This window comes from Chiloscyllium punctatum, chromosome 29 (assembly GCF_047496795.1).
Source record: "Chiloscyllium punctatum isolate Juve2018m chromosome 29, sChiPun1.3, whole genome shotgun sequence".
Taxonomy (NCBI): Eukaryota; Metazoa; Chordata; class Chondrichthyes; order Orectolobiformes; family Hemiscylliidae; genus Chiloscyllium; species Chiloscyllium punctatum.
This window is the reverse complement of record NC_092767.1, coordinates 81924263-81939777: the sequence shown is the minus strand read 5'-3', so window position 1 is coordinate 81939777 and position 15515 is coordinate 81924263.

Genomic DNA, 15515 nt, shown 5'->3' with positions numbered 1-15515 from the left:
TCAGCCCCTCTGTTTCTCGCCCTCTGTTTCAGCCCCTCTGATTCAGACCCTCTGCTTCAACCCCTCTGATTCAGCCCCTCTGTTTCAGCCCCTCTGAATCAGCCTCTCTGATTCAGCCCCTCTGTTTCTCGCCCTCTGTTTCAGCCCCTCTGTTTCTCGCCCTCTGTTTCAGCCCCTCAGTTTCTCGCCCTCTGTTTCAGCCCCGCTGATTCAGCCCCTCTGTTTCAGCCCCTCTGAATCAGACCCTCTGTTTCAGCCCCTCTGAATCAGCCCCTCTGATTCAGCCCCTCTGTTTCAGACCCTCTGTTTCAGCCCCTCTGTTTCAGCCCCTCTGTTTCTCGCTCTCTGTTTCAGCCCCTCTATTTCTCGCCCTCTGTTTCAGCCCCACTGATTCAGACCCTCTGTTTCAACCCCTCTGATTCAGCCCCTCTGATTTAGCCCCTCTGATTCAGCCCCTCTGTTTCTCGCCCTCTGTTTCAGCCCTTCTGTTTCAGCCCCTCTGTTTCTTGCCCTCTGTTTCAGCCCCTCTGTTTCTCGCCCTCTGTTTCAGCCCCTCTGTTTCTCGCCCTCTGTTTCAGCTCCTCTGATTCAGCCCCTCTGATTTAGACCTCTGATTCAGCCCCTCTGTTTCTCGCCCTCAGTTTCAGCCCCTCTGTTTTTCGCCCTCTTTTTCAGCCCCTCTGTTTCAGCCCGTCTGTTTCAGCCACTCTGTTTCTCGCCCTCTGTTTCAGCCCCTCTGTTTCTCACCCTCTGTTTCAGCCCCTCTGTTTCTCGCCCTCTGTTTCAGCCCCTCTGTTTTTCGCCCTCTGTTTCAGCCCCTCTGTTTCTCGCCCTCTGTTTCAGGCTCTCTGTTTCAGCCCGTCTGTTTCAGCCCCTCTGTTTCAGTACCTCTGTTTCAGCCCCTCTGATTCAGCCCGTCTGTTTCAGCCACTCTGTTTCTCGCCCTCTGTTTCAGCCCCTCTGTTTCTCACCCTCTGTTTCAGCCCCTCTGTTTCTCGCCCTCTGTTTCAGCCCCTCTGTTTTTCGCCCTCTGTTTCAGCCCCTCTGTTTCTCGCCCTCTGTTTCAGGCTCTCTGTTTCAGCCCGTCTGTTTCAGCCCCTCTGATTCAGTACCTCTGTTTCTCGCCGTCTGTTTCAGCCCCTCTGTTTCAGCCCCTCTGTTTCAGCCCCTCTGTTTCAGCCCCTCTGTTTCAGCCCCTCTGTTTCTCGCCCTCTATTTCAGCCCCTCTGTTTCTCGCCCTCTGTTTCAGCCCCTCTGTTTCTCGCCCTCTGTTTCAGCCCCTCTGTTTCAGCCCCTCTGTTTCAGCCCCTCTGTTTCTCGCCCTCTGTTTCAGCCCCTCTGTTTCTCGCCCTCTGTTTCAGCCCCTCTGTTTCAGCACCTCTGTTTCAGCCCCTCTGTTTCAGCCACTCTGTTTCAGCCCCTCTGTTTCAGCCCCTCTGTTTCAGCCCCTCTGTTTCACCCTCTCTGTTTCTCGCCCTCTGTTTCAGCCCCTCTGTTTTTCGCCCTGTTTTTCAGCCCCTCTGTTTCAGCCCTCTGTTTCAGCCCCTCTGTTTCTCACCCTCTGTTTCAGCCCCTCTGATTCAGCCCCTCTGTTTCTCGTCCTCTGTTTCAGCCCCTCTGTTTCGCGCCCTCTGTTTCAGCCCCACTGTTTCTCAACCTCTGTTTCAGCCCCACTGTTTCAGCCCCTCTGTTACAGCCCCTCTGTTTCTAGCCCTCTGTTTCAGCCAATCTGTTTCTCGCCCTCTGTTTCAGCCCCTCTGTTTCAGACCCTCTGTTTCTCGCCCGCTGTTTCTGCCCCTCTGTTTCTCGCCCTCTGTTTCAGACCCTCAGTTTCTCGCCCTCTGTTTCAGCCCCGCTGATTCAGCCCCTCTGTTTCAGCCCCTCTGAATCAGCCCCTCTGATTCAGCCCCTCTGTTACAGACCCTCTGTTTCAGCCCCTCTGTTTCAGCCCCTCTGTTTCTCGACCTCTGTTTCAGCCCCTCTGATTCAGACCCTCTGTTTCAACCCCTCTGATTCAGCCCCTCTGAATTAGCCCCTCTGATTCAGCCCCTCTGTTTCTCGCCCTCTTTTTCAGCCCCTCTGATTCAGCCCCTCTGTTTCAGCCCCTCTGATTCAGCCCTTCTGTTTCAGCCCGTCTATTTCAGCCCCTCTGTTTCAGCCCCTCTGTTTCAGGCTCTCTGTTTCAGCCCGTCTGTTTCAGCCCCTCTGTTTCAGCCACTCTGTTTCTCGCCCTCTGTTTCAGCCCCTCTGTTTCTCGCCCTCTGTTTCAGCCCCTCTGTTTCTCGCCCTCTGTTTCAGCCGCACTGTTTTATCCCCTCTGTTTCAGCCACTCTGTTTCTTGCCCTCTGTTTCAGCCCCTCTGTTTCTCGCCCTCTGTTTCAGCCCCTCTGAATCAGCCGCTCTCTTTCTCGCCCTCTGTTTCTGCCCCTCTGTTTCTCGCCCTCTGTTTCAGCCCCTCAGTTTCTCGCCCTCTGTTTCAGCCCCGCTGATTCAGCCCCTCTGTTTCAGCCCCTCTGAATCAGCCCCTCTGATTCAGCCCGTCCGTTTCAGACCATCTGTTTCAGCCCCTCTGTTTCTTCCCCTCTGTTTCTCGCCCTCTGTTTCAGCCCCTATGTTTCTCGCCCTCTGTTTCAGCCCCTCTGTTTCTCGCCCTCTGTTTCAGCCCCTCTGATTCAGACCCTCTGTTTCAACCCCTCTGATTCAGCCCCTCTGATTTAGCCCCTCTGTTTCAGCCCCTCTGTTTCTCGCCCTCTGTTTCAGCCCTTCTGTTTCAGCCCCTCTGTTTCTCGCCCGCTGTTTCAGCCTCTCTGTTTCTCGCCCTCTGTTTCAGCCCCTCTGTTTCAGCCCCTCTGTTTCAGCCCCTCTGTTTCTCGCCCTCTGTTTCAGCCCCTCTGTTTCTCGCCCTCTGTTTCAGCCCCTCTGTTTCTCGAACTCTGTGTCAGCCCCTCTGATTCAGCCCCTCTGTTGCAGCCCCTCTGTTTCAGCCCCTCTGTTTCATCCCCTCTGTTTCTCGCCCTCTGTTTCTCACCCTCTGTTTCTCGCCCTCTGTTTCAGCCCCTCTGTTTTTTGCCCTCTGTTTCAGCCCCTCTGTTTCAGCCCCTCTGTTTCTCGCCCTCTGTTTCAGCCCCTCTGATTCAGACCCTCTGCTTCAACCCCTCTGATTCAGCCCCTCTGTTTCAGCCCCTCTGAATCAGCCTCTCTGATTCAGCCCCTCTGTTTCTCGCCCTCTGTTTCAGCCCCTCTGTTTCTCGCCCTCTGTTTCAGCCCCTCAGTTTCTCGCCCTCTGTTTCAGCCCCGCTGATTCAGCCCCTCTGTTTCAGCCCCTCTGAATCAGCCCCTCTGATTCAGCCCCTCTGTTTCAGACCCTCTGTTTCAGCCCCTCTGTTTCAGCCCCTCTGTTTCTCGCCCTCTGTTTCAGCCCCTCTATTTCTCGCCCTCTGTTTAAGCCCCACTGATTCAGACCCTCTGTTTCAACCCCTCTGATTCAGCCCCTCTGATTTAGCCCCTCTGATTCAGCCCCTCTGTTTCTCGCCCTCTGTTTCAGCCCTTCTGTTTCAGCCCCTCTGTTTCTTGCCCTCTGTTTCAGCCCCTCTGTTTCTCGCCCACTGTTTCAGCCCCTCTGTTTCTCGCCCTCTGTTTCAGCCCTTCTGTTTCAGCCCGTCTGTTTCAGCCCCTCTGTTTCAGCCACTCTGTTTCTCGCCCTCTGTTTCAGCCCCTCTGTTTCTCGCCCTCTGTTTCAGCCCCTCTGTTTCTCGCCCTCTGTTTCAGCCGCACTGTTTTATCCCCTCTGTTTCAGCCCCTCTGTTTCTTGCCCTCTGTTTCAGCCCCTCTGTTTCTCGCCCTCTGGTTCAGCCCCTCTGAATCAGCCGCTCTCTTTCTCGCCCTCTGTTTCTGCCCCTCTGTTTCTCGCCCTCTGTTTCAGCCCCTCAGTTTCTCGCCCTCTGTTTCAGCCCCGCTGATTCAGCCCCTCTGTTTCAGCCCCTCTGAATCAGCCCCTCTGATTCAGCCCGTCCGTTTCAGACCATCTGTTTCAGCCCCTCTGTTTCTTCCCCTCTGTTTCTCGCCCTCTGTTTCAGCCCCTATGTTTCTCGCCCTCTGTTTCAGCCCCTCTGTTTCTCGCCCTCTGTTTCAGCCCCTCTGATTCAGACCCTCTGTTTCAACCCCTCTGATTCAGCCCCTCTGATTTAGCCCCTCTGTTTCAGCCCCTCTGTTTCTCGCCCTCTGTTTCAGCCCTTCTGTTTCAGCCCCTCTCTTTCTTGCCCTCTGTTTCAGCCCCTCTGTTTCTCGCCCTCTGTTTCAGCCCCTCTGATTCAGCCCCTCTGATTTAGCCCTCTGATTCAGCCCCTCTGTTTCTCGCTCTCTGTTTCAGCCCCTCTGTTTCTCACCCTCTGTTTCAGCCCCTCTGTTTCAGCCCCTCTGTTTCTCGCCCTCTGTTTCAGCCCCTCTGATTCAGCCCCTCTGATTTAGCCCTCTGATTCAGCCCCTCTGTTTCTCGCCCTCTGTTTCAGCCCCTCTATTTCTCGTCCTCTGTTTCAGCCCCTCTGTTTCTCGCCCTCTGTTTCAGCCCCTCTGATTCAGCCCCACTGTTTCAGCCCCTCTGTTTCAGCCCCTCTGTTTCAGCCTCTCTGTTTCAGCCCCTCTGTTTCTCGCCCTCTGTTTCAGCCCCTCTGTTTCTCGCCCTCTGTTTCAGCCCCTCTGTTTCAGCCCCACTGGTTCAGCCCCTCTGTTTCTCGCCCTCTGTTTCAGCCCCTCTGTTTCTCGCCCTCTGTTTCAGCCCCTCTGTTTCTCGCCCTCTGTTTCAGCCCCTCTGTTTCAGCCTCTCTGTTTCAGCCCCTCTGTTTCTCGCCCTCTGTTTCAGCCCCTCTGTTTCTCGCCCTCTGTTTCAGCCCCTCTGTTTCTCGCATCTCTGATTCAGCCCCTCTGTTTCTTGCCCTCTGTTTCAGCCCCTCTGTTTCTCGCCCGCTGTTTCAGCCTCTCTGTTTCTCGCCCTCTGTTTCAGCCCCTCTGTTTCAGCCCCTCTGTTTCAGCCCCTCTGTTTCTCGCCCTCTGTTTCAGCCCCTCTGTTTCTCGCCCTCTGTTTCAGCCCCTCTGTTTCTCGAACTCTGTGTCAGCCCCTCTGATTCAGCCCCTCTGTTGCAGCCCCTCTGATTCAGCCCCTCTGTTTCAGCCCCTCTATTTCAGCCCCTCTGTTTCAGCCCCACTGTTTCATCCCCTCTGTTTCTCGCCCTCTGTTTCTCACCCTCTGTTTCTCGCCCTCTGTTTCAGCCCCTCTGTTTTTTGCCCTCTGTTTCAGCCCCTCTGTTTCTTGCCCTCTGTTTCTCACCCTCTGTTTCTCGCCCTCTGTTTCAGCCCCTCTGTTTTTTGCCCTCTGATTCAGCCCGTCTGTTTCAGCCCCTCTGTTTCAGCCCCTCTGTTTCTCGCCCTCTGTTTCAGCCCCTCTGTTTCTCGCCCTCTGTTTCAGCCCCTCTGTTTCTCGCCCTCTGTTTCAACCTCTCTGTTTCTCGCCCTCTGTTTCAGCCATTCTGTTTCAGCCCCTGTTTCAGACCCTCTGTTTCTCGCCCTCTGTTTCAGCCCCTCTGTTTCTCGCCCTCTGTCTCAGCCCCTCTGTTTCTCGACTTCTGTTTCAGCCCCTCTGATTCAGCCCCTCTGTTTCAGCTCCTCTGATTCAGCCCCTCTGATTCAGCCCCTCTGTTTCAGACCCTCTGTTTCAGCCCCTCTGTTTCAGCCCCTCCGTTTCTCGCCCTCTGTTTCAGCCCCTCTGATTCAGACCCTCTGCTTCAACCCCTCTGATTCAGCCCCTCTGTTTCAGCCCCTCTGAATCAGCCTCTCTGATTCAGCCCCTCTGTTTCTCGCCCTCTGTTTCAGCCCCTCTGTTTCTCGCCCTCTGTTTCAGCCCCTCAGTTTCTCGCCCTCTGTTTCAGCCCCGCTGTTTCAGCCCCTCTGTTTCTCGCCCTCTGTTACAGCCCCTCTGTTTCAGCCCCTCTGTTTCAGCCCCTCTGTTTCTCGCCCTCTGTTTCAGCCCCTCTGTTTCTCGCCCTCTGTTTCAGCCCCTCTGTTTCTCGAACTCTGTGTCAGCCCCTCTGATTCAGCCCCTCTGTTGCAGCCCCTCTGATTCAGCCCCTCTGTTTCAGCCCCTCTATTTCAGCCCCTCTGTTTCAGCCCCACTGTTTCATCCCCTCTGTTTCTCGCCCTCTGTTTCTCACCCTCTGTTTCTCGCCCTCTGTTTCAGCCCCTCTGTTTTTTGCCCTCTGTTTCAGCCCCTCTGTTTCTTGCCCTCTGTTTCTCACCCTCTGTTTCTCGCCCTCTGTTTCAGCCCCTCTGTTTTTTGCCCTCTGATTCAGCCCGTCTGTTTCAGCCCCTCTGTTTCAGCCCCTCTGTTTCTCGCCCTCTGTTTCAGCCCCTCTGTTTCTCGCCCTCTGTTTCAGCCCCTCTGTTTCTCGCCCTCTGTTTCAACCTCTCTGTTTCTCGCCCTCTGTTTCAGCCATTCTGTTTCAGCCCCTGTTTCAGACCCTCTGTTTCTCGCCCTCTGTTTCAGCCCCTCTGTTTCTCGCCCTCTGTCTCAGCCCCTCTGTTTCTCGACTTCTGTTTCAGCCCCTCTGATTCAGCCCCTCTGTTTCAGCTCCTCTGATTCAGCCCCTCTGATTCAGCCCCTCTGTTTCAGACCCTCTGTTTCAGCCCCTCTGTTTCAGCCCCTCTGTTTCTCGCCCTCTGTTTCAGCCCCTCTGATTCAGACCCTCTGCTTCAACCCCTCTGATTCAGCCCCTCTGTTTCAGCCCCTCTGAATCAGCCTCTCTGATTCAGCCCCTCTGTTTCTCGCCCTCTGTTTCAGCCCCTCTGTTTCTCGCCCTCTGTTTCAGCCCCTCAGTTTCTCGCCCTCTGTTTCAGCCCCGCTGATTCAGCCCCTCTGTTTCAGCCCCTCTGAATCAGACCCTCTGTTTCAGCCCCTCTGAATCAGCCCCTCTGATTCAGCCCCTCTGTTTCAGACCCTCTGTTTCAGCCCCTCTGTTTCAGCCCCTCTGTTTCTCGCTCTCTGTTTCAGCCCCTCTATTTCTCGCCCTCTGTTTCAGCCCCACTGATTCAGACCCTCTGTTTCAACCCCTCTGATTCAGCCCCTCTGATTTAGCCCCTCTGATTCAGCCCCTCTGTTTCTCGCCCTCTGTTTCAGCCCTTCTGTTTCAGCCCCTCTGTTTCTTGCCCTCTGTTTCAGCCCCTCTGTTTCTCGCCCTCTGTTTCAGCCCCTCTGTTTCTCGCCCTCTGTTTCAGCTCCTCTGATTCAGCCCCTCTGATTTAGACCTCTGATTCAGCCCCTCTGTTTCTCGCCCTCAGTTTCAGCCCCTCTGTTTTTCGCCCTCTTTTTCAGCCCCTCTGTTTCAGCCCGTCTGTTTCAGCCACTCTGTTTCTCGCCCTCTGTTTCAGCCCCTCTGTTTCTCACCCTCTGTTTCAGCCCCTCTGTTTCTCGCCCTCTGTTTCAGCCCCTCTGTTTTTCGCCCTCTGTTTCAGCCCCTCTGTTTCTCGCCCTCTGTTTCAGGCTCTCTGTTTCAGCCCGTCTGTTTCAGCCCCTCTGTTTCAGTACCTCTGTTTCAGCCCCTCTGATTCAGCCCGTCTGTTTCAGCCACTCTGTTTCTCGCCCTCTGTTTCAGCCCCTCTGTTTCTCACCCTCTGTTTCAGCCCCTCTGTTTCTCGCCCTCTGTTTCAGCCCCTCTGTTTTTCGCCCTCTGTTTCAGCCCCTCTGTTTCTCGCCCTCTGTTTCAGGCTCTCTGTTTCAGCCCGTCTGTTTCAGCCCCTCTGATTCAGTACCTCTGTTTCTCGCCGTCTGTTTCAGCCCCTCTGTTTCAGCCCCTCTGTTTCAGCCCCTCTGTTTCAGCCCCTCTGTTTCAGCCCCTCTGTTTCTCGCCCTCTATTTCAGCCCCTCTGTTTCTCGCCCTCTGTTTCAGCCCCTCTGTTTCTCGCCCTCTGTTTCAGCCCCTCTGTTTCAGCCCCTCTGTTTCAGCCCCTCTGTTTCTCGCCCTCTGTTTCAGCCCCTCTGTTTCTCGCCCTCTGTTTCAGCCCCTCTGTTTCAGCACCTCTGTTTCAGCCCCTCTGTTTCAGCCACTCTGTTTCAGCCCCTCTGTTTCAGCCCCTCTGTTTCAGCCCCTCTGTTTCACCCTCTCTGTTTCTCGCCCTCTGTTTCAGCCCCTCTGTTTTTCGCCCTGTTTTTCAGCCCCTCTGTTTCAGCCCTCTGTTTCAGCCCCTCTGTTTCTCACCCTCTGTTTCAGCCCCTCTGATTCAGCCCCTCTGTTTCTCGTCCTCTGTTTCAGCCCCTCTGTTTCGCGCCCTCTGTTTCAGCCCCACTGTTTCTCAACCTCTGTTTCAGCCCCACTGTTTCAGCCCCTCTGTTACAGCCCCTCTGTTTCTAGCCCTCTGTTTCAGCCAATCTGTTTCTCGCCCTCTGTTTCAGCCCCTCTGTTTCAGACCCTCTGTTTCTCGCCCGCTGTTTCTGCCCCTCTGTTTCTCGCCCTCTGTTTCAGACCCTCAGTTTCTCGCCCTCTGTTTCAGCCCCGCTGATTCAGCCCCTCTGTTTCAGCCCCTCTGAATCAGCCCCTCTGATTCAGCCCCTCTGTTACAGACCCTCTGTTTCAGCCCCTCTGTTTCAGCCCCTCTGTTTCTCGACCTCTGTTTCAGCCCCTCTGATTCAGACCCTCTGTTTCAACCCCTCTGATTCAGCCCCTCTGAATTAGCCCCTCTGATTCAGCCCCTCTGTTTCTCGCCCTCTTTTTCAGCCCCTCTGATTCAGCCCCTCTGTTTCAGCCCCTCTGATTCAGCCCTTCTGTTTCAGCCCGTCTATTTCAGCCCCTCTGTTTCAGCCCCTCTGTTTCAGGCTCTCTGTTTCAGCCCGTCTGTTTCAGCCCCTCTGTTTCAGCCACTCTGTTTCTCGCCCTCTGTTTCAGCCCCTCTGTTTCTCGCCCTCTGTTTCAGCCCCTCTGTTTCTCGCCCTCTGTTTCAGCCGCACTGTTTTATCCCCTCTGTTTCAGCCACTCTGTTTCTTGCCCTCTGTTTCAGCCCCTCTGTTTCTCGCCCTCTGTTTCAGCCCCTCTGAATCAGCCGCTCTCTTTCTCGCCCTCTGTTTCTGCCCCTCTGTTTCTCGCCCTCTGTTTCAGCCCCTCAGTTTCTCGCCCTCTGTTTCAGCCCCGCTGATTCAGCCCCTCTGTTTCAGCCCCTCTGAATCAGCCCCTCTGATTCAGCCCGTCCGTTTCAGACAATCTGTTTCAGCCCCTCTGTTTCTTCCCCTCTGTTTCTCGCCCTCTGTTTCAGCCCCTATGTTTCTCGCCCTCTGTTTCAGCCCCTCTGTTTCTCGCCCTCTGTTTCAGCCCCTCTGATTCAGACCCTCTGTTTCAACCCCTCTGATTCAGCCCCTCTGATTTAGCCCCTCTGTTTCAGCCCCTCTGTTTCTCGCCCTCTGTTTCAGCCCTTCTGTTTCAGCCCCTCTGTTTCTCGCCCTCTGTTTCAACCTCTCTGTTTCTCGCCCTCTGTTTCAGCCATTCTGTTTCAGCCCCTGTTTCAGACCCTCTGTTTCTCGCCCTCTGTTTCAGCCCCTCTGTTTCTCGCCCTCTGTCTCAGCCCCTCTGTTTCTCGACTTCTGTTTCAGCCCCTCTGATTCAGCCCCTCTGTTTCAGCTCCTCTGATTCAGCCCCTCTGATTCAGCCCCTCTGTTTCAGACCCTCTGTTTCAGCCCCTCTGTTTCAGCCCCTCTGTTTCTCGCCCTCTGTTTCAGCCCCTCTGATTCAGACCCTCTGCTTCAACCCCTCTGATTCAGCCCCTCTGTTTCAGCCCCTCTGAATCAGCCTCTCTGATTCAGCCCCTCTGTTTCTCGCCCTCTGTTTCAGCCCCTCTGTTTCTCGCCCTCTGTTTCAGCCCCTCAGTTTCTCGCCCTCTGTTTCAGCCCCGCTGATTCAGCCCCTCTGTTTCAGCCCCTCTGAATCAGACCCTCTGTTTCAGCCCCTCTGAATCAGCCCCTCTGATTCAGCCCCTCTGTTTCAGACCCTCTGTTTCAGCCCCTCTGTTTCAGCCCCTCTGTTTCTCGCTCTCTGTTTCAGCCCCTCTATTTCTCGCCCTCTGTTTCAGCCCCACTGATTCAGACCCTCTGTTTCAACCCCTCTGATTCAGCCCCTCTGATTTAGCCCCTCTGATTCAGCCCCTCTGTTTCTCGCCCTCTGTTTCAGCCCTTCTGTTTCAGCCCCTCTGTTTCTTGCCCTCTGTTTCAGCCCCTCTGTTTCTCGCCCTCTGTTTCAGCCCCTCTGTTTCTCGCCCTCTGTTTCAGCTCCTCTGATTCAGCCCCTCTGATTTAGACCTCTGATTCAGCCCCTCTGTTTCTCGCCCTCAGTTTCAGCCCCTCTGTTTTTCGCCCTCTTTTTCAGCCCCTCTGTTTCAGCCCGTCTGTTTCAGCCACTCTGTTTCTCGCCCTCTGTTTCAGCCCCTCTGTTTCTCACCCTCTGTTTCAGCCCCTCTGTTTCTCGCCCTCTGTTTCAGCCCCTCTGTTTTTCGCCCTCTGTTTCAGCCCCTCTGTTTCTCGCCCTCTGTTTCAGGCTCTCTGTTTCAGCCCGTCTGTTTCAGCCCCTCTGTTTCAGTACCTCTGTTTCAGCCCCTCTGATTCAGCCCGTCTGTTTCAGCCACTCTGTTTCTCGCCCTCTGTTTCAGCCCCTCTGTTTCTCACCCTCTGTTTCAGCCCCTCTGTTTCTCGCCCTCTGTTTCAGCCCCTCTGTTTTTCGCCCTCTGTTTCAGCCCCTCTGTTTCTCGCCCTCTGTTTCAGGCTCTCTGTTTCAGCCCGTCTGTTTCAGCCCCTCTGATTCAGTACCTCTGTTTCTCGCCGTCTGTTTCAGCCCCTCTGTTTCAGCCCCTCTGTTTCAGCCCCTCTGTTTCAGCCCCTCTGTTTCAGCCCCTCTGTTTCTCGCCCTCTATTTCAGCCCCTCTGTTTCTCGCCCTCTGTTTCAGCCCCTCTGTTTCTCGCCCTCTGTTTCAGCCCCTCTGTTTCAGCCCCTCTGTTTCAGCCCCTCTGTTTCTCGCCCTCTGTTTCAGCCCCTCTGTTTCTCGCCCTCTGTTTCAGCCCCTCTGTTTCAGCACCTCTGTTTCAGCCCCTCTGTTTCAGCCACTCTGTTTCAGCCCCTCTGTTTCAGCCCCTCTGTTTCAGCCCCTCTGTTTCACCCTCTCTGTTTCTCGCCCTCTGTTTCAGCCCCTCTGTTTTTCGCCCTGTTTTTCAGCCCCTCTGTTTCAGCCCTCTGTTTCAGCCCCTCTGTTTCTCACCCTCTGTTTCAGCCCCTCTGATTCAGCCCCTCTGTTTCTCGTCCTCTGTTTCAGCCCCTCTGTTTCGCGCCCTCTGTTTCAGCCCCACTGTTTCTCAACCTCTGTTTCAGCCCCACTGTTTCAGCCCCTCTGTTACAGCCCCTCTGTTTCTAGCCCTCTGTTTCAGCCAATCTGTTTCTCGCCCTCTGTTTCAGCCCCTCTGTTTCAGACCCTCTGTTTCTCGCCCGCTGTTTCTGCCCCTCTGTTTCTCGCCCTCTGTTTCAGACCCTCAGTTTCTCGCCCTCTGTTTCAGCCCCGCTGATTCAGCCCCTCTGTTTCAGCCCCTCTGAATCAGCCCCTCTGATTCAGCCCCTCTGTTACAGACCCTCTGTTTCAGCCCCTCTGTTTCAGCCCCTCTGTTTCTCGACCTCTGTTTCAGCCCCTCTGATTCAGACCCTCTGTTTCAACCCCTCTGATTCAGCCCCTCTGAATTAGCCCCTCTGATTCAGCCCCTCTGTTTCTCGCCCTCTTTTTCAGCCCCTCTGATTCAGCCCCTCTGTTTCAGCCCCTCTGATTCAGCCCTTCTGTTTCAGCCCGTCTATTTCAGCCCCTCTGTTTCAGCCCCTCTGTTTCAGGCTCTCTGTTTCAGCCCGTCTGTTTCAGCCCCTCTGTTTCAGCCACTCTGTTTCTCGCCCTCTGTTTCAGCCCCTCTGTTTCTCGCCCTCTGTTTCAGCCCCTCTGTTTCTCGCCCTCTGTTTCAGCCGCACTGTTTTATCCCCTCTGTTTCAGCCACTCTGTTTCTTGCCCTCTGTTTCAGCCCCTCTGTTTCTCGCCCTCTGTTTCAGCCCCTCTGAATCAGCCGCTCTCTTTCTCGCCCTCTGTTTCTGCCCCTCTGTTTCTCGCCCTCTGTTTCAGCCCCTCAGTTTCTCGCCCTCTGTTTCAGCCCCGCTGATTCAGCCCCTCTGTTTCAGCCCCTCTGAATCAGCCCCTCTGATTCAGCCCGTCCGTTTCAGACAATCTGTTTCAGCCCCTCTGTTTCTTCCCCTCTGTTTCTCGCCCTCTGTTTCAGCCCCTATGTTTCTCGCCCTCTGTTTCAGCCCCTCTGTTTCTCGCCCTCTGTTTCAGCCCCTCTGATTCAGACCCTCTGTTTCAACCCCTCTGATTCAGCCCCTCTGATTTAGCCCCTCTGTTTCAGCCCCTCTGTTTCTCGCCCTCTGTTTCAGCCCTTCTGTTTCAGCCCCTCTGTTTCTCGCCCGCTGTTTCAGCCTCTCTGTTTCTCGCCCTCTGTTTCAGCCCCTCTGTTTCAGCCCCTCTGTTTCAGCCCCTCTGTTTCTCGCCCTCTGTTTCAGCCCCTCTGTTTCTCGCCCTCTGTTTCAGCCCCTCTGTTTCTCGAACTCTGTGTCAGCCCCTCTGATTCAGCCCCTCTGTTGCAGCCCCTCTGTTTCAGCCCCTCTGTTTCATCCCCTCTGTTTCTCGCCCTCTGTTTCTCACCCTCTGTTTCTCGCCCTCTGTTTCAGCCCCTCTGTTTTTTGCCCTCTGTTTCAGCCCCTCTGTTTCAGCCCCTCTGTTTCTCGCCCTCTGTTTCAGCCCCTCTGATTCAGACCCTCTGCTTCAACCCCTCTGATTCAGCCCCTCTGTTTCAGCCCCTCTGAATCAGCCTCTCTGATTCAGCCCCTCTGTTTCTCGCCCTCTGTTTCAGCCCCTCTGTTTCTCGCCCTCTGTTTCAGCCCCTCAGTTTCTCGCCCTCTGTTTCAGCCCCGCTGATTCAGCCCCTCTGTTTCAGCCCCTCTGAATCAGCCCCTCTGATTCAGCCCCTCTGTTTCAGACCCTCTGTTTCAGCCCCTCTGTTTCAGCCCCTCTGTTTCTCGCCCTCTGTTTCAGCCCCTCTATTTCTCGCCCTCTGTTTAAGCCCCACTGATTCAGACCCTCTGTTTCAACCCCTCTGATTCAGCCCCTCTGATTTAGCCCCTCTGATTCAGCCCCTCTGTTTCTCGCCCTCTGTTTCAGCCCTTCTGTTTCAGCCCCTCTGTTTCTTGCCCTCTGTTTCAGCCCCTCTGTTTCTCGCCCACTGTTTCAGCCCCTCTGTTTCTCGCCCTCTGTTTCAGCTCCTCTGATTCAGCCCCTCTGATTTAGACCTCTGATTCAGCCCCTCTGTTTCTCGCCCTCAGTTTCAGCCCCTCTGTTTTTCGCCCTCTTTTTCAGCCCCTCTGTTTCAGCCCGTCTGTTTCAGCCACTCTGTTTCTCGCCCTCTGTTTCAGCCCCTCTGTTTCTCACCCTCTGTTTCAGCCCCTCTGTTTCTCGCCCTCTGTTTCAGCCCCTCTGTTTTTCGCCCTCTGTTTCAGCCCCTCTGTTTCTCGCCCTCTGTTTCAGGCTCTCTGTTTCAGCCCGTCTGTTTCAGCCCCTCTGTTTCAGCCCCTCTGTTTCTGGCCCTCTGTTTCTCGCCCGCTGTTTCAGCCCCTTTGATTCTCGCCCACTGTTTCAGTACCTCTGTTTCAGCCCCTCTGATTCAGCCCCTCTGTTTCAGCCCCTCAGTTTCTCGCCCTCTGTTTCAGCCCCGCTGATTCAGCCCCTCTGTTTCAGCCCCTCTGAATCAGCCCCTCTGATTCAGCCCCTCTGTTTCAGACCCTCTGTTTCAGCCCCTCTGTTTCAGCCCCTCTGTTTCTCGCCCTCTGTTTCAGCCCCTCTATTTCTCGCCCTCTGTTTAAGCCCCACTGATTCAGACCCTCTGTTTCAACCCCTCTGATTCAGCCCCTCTGATTTAGCCCCTCTGATTCAGCCCCTCTGTTTCTCGCCCTCTGTTTCAGCCCTTCTGTTTCAGCCCCTCTGTTTCTTGCCCTCTGTTTCAGCCCCTCTGTTTCTCGCCCACTGTTTCAGCCCCTCTGTTTCTCGCCCTCTGTTTCAGCTCCTCTGATTCAGCCCCTCTGATTTAGACCTCTGATTCAGCCCCTCTGTTTCTCGCCCTCAGTTTCAGCCCCTCTGTTTTTCGCCCTCTTTTTCAGCCCCTCTGTTTCAGCCCGTCTGTTTCAGCCACTCTGTTTCTCGCCCTCTGTTTCAGCCCCTCTGTTTCTCACCCTCTGTTTCAGCCCCTCTGTTTCTCGCCCTCTGTTTCAGCCCCTCTGTTTTTCGCCCTCTGTTTCAGCCCCTCTGTTTCTCGCCCTCTGTTTCAGGCTCTCTGTTTCAGCCCGTCTGTTTCAGCCCCTCTGTTTCAGCCCCTCTGTTTCTGGCCCTCTGTTTCTCGCCCGCTGTTTCAGCCCCTTTGATTCTCGCCCACTGTTTCAGTACCTCTGTTTCAGCCCCTCTGATTCAGCCCCTCTGATTCAGCCCCTCTGTTTCTCGCCGTCTGTTTCAGCCCCTCTGTTTCAGCCCCTCTGTTTCAGCCCCTCTGTTTCAGCCCCTCTGTTTCTCGCCCTCTATTTCAGCCCCTCTGTTTCTCGCCCTCTGTTTCAGCCCCTCTGTTTCTCGCCCTCTGTTTCAGCCCCTCTGTTTCAGCCCCTCTGTTTCAGCCCCTCTGTTTCTCGCCCTCTGTTTCAGCCCCTCTGTTTCTCGCCCTCTGTTTCAGCCCCTCTGTTTCAGCACCTCTGTTTCAGCCCCCCTGTTTCAGCCACTCTGTTTCAGCCCCTCTGTTTCAGCCCCTCTGTTTCAGCCCATCTGTTTCACCCTCTCTGTTTCTCGCCCTCTGTTTCAGCCCCTCTGTTTTTCGCCCTGTTTTTCAGCCCCTCTGTTTCAGCCCTCTGTTTCAGCCCCTCTGTTTCTCACCCTCTGTTTCAGCCCCTCTGATTCAGCCCCTCTGTTTCTCGTCCTCTGTTTCAGCCCCTCTGTTTCGCGCCCTCTGTTTCAGCCCCACTGTTTCTCAACCTCTGTTTCAGCCCCACTGTTTCAGCCCCTCTGTTTCAGCCCCTCTGTTTCAACCCCTCTGTTACAGCCCCTCTGTTTCTAACCCTCTGTTTCAGCCAATCTGTTTCTCGCCCTCTGTTTCAGCCCCTCTGTTTCAGACCCTCTGTTTCTCGCCCGCTGTTTCTGCCCCACTGTTTCTCGCCCTCTGTTTCAGACACTCTGTTTCTCGACCTCTGTTTCAGCCCCTCTGATTCAGACCCTCTGTTTCAACCCCTCTGATTCAGCCCCTCTGATTTAGCCCCTCTGATTCAGCCCCTCTGTTTCTCGCCCTCTTTTTCAGCCCCTCTGATTCAGCCCCTCTGTTTCAGCCCCTCTGATTCAGCCCCTCTGTTTCAGCCCGTCTATTTCAGCCCCTCTGTTTCAGC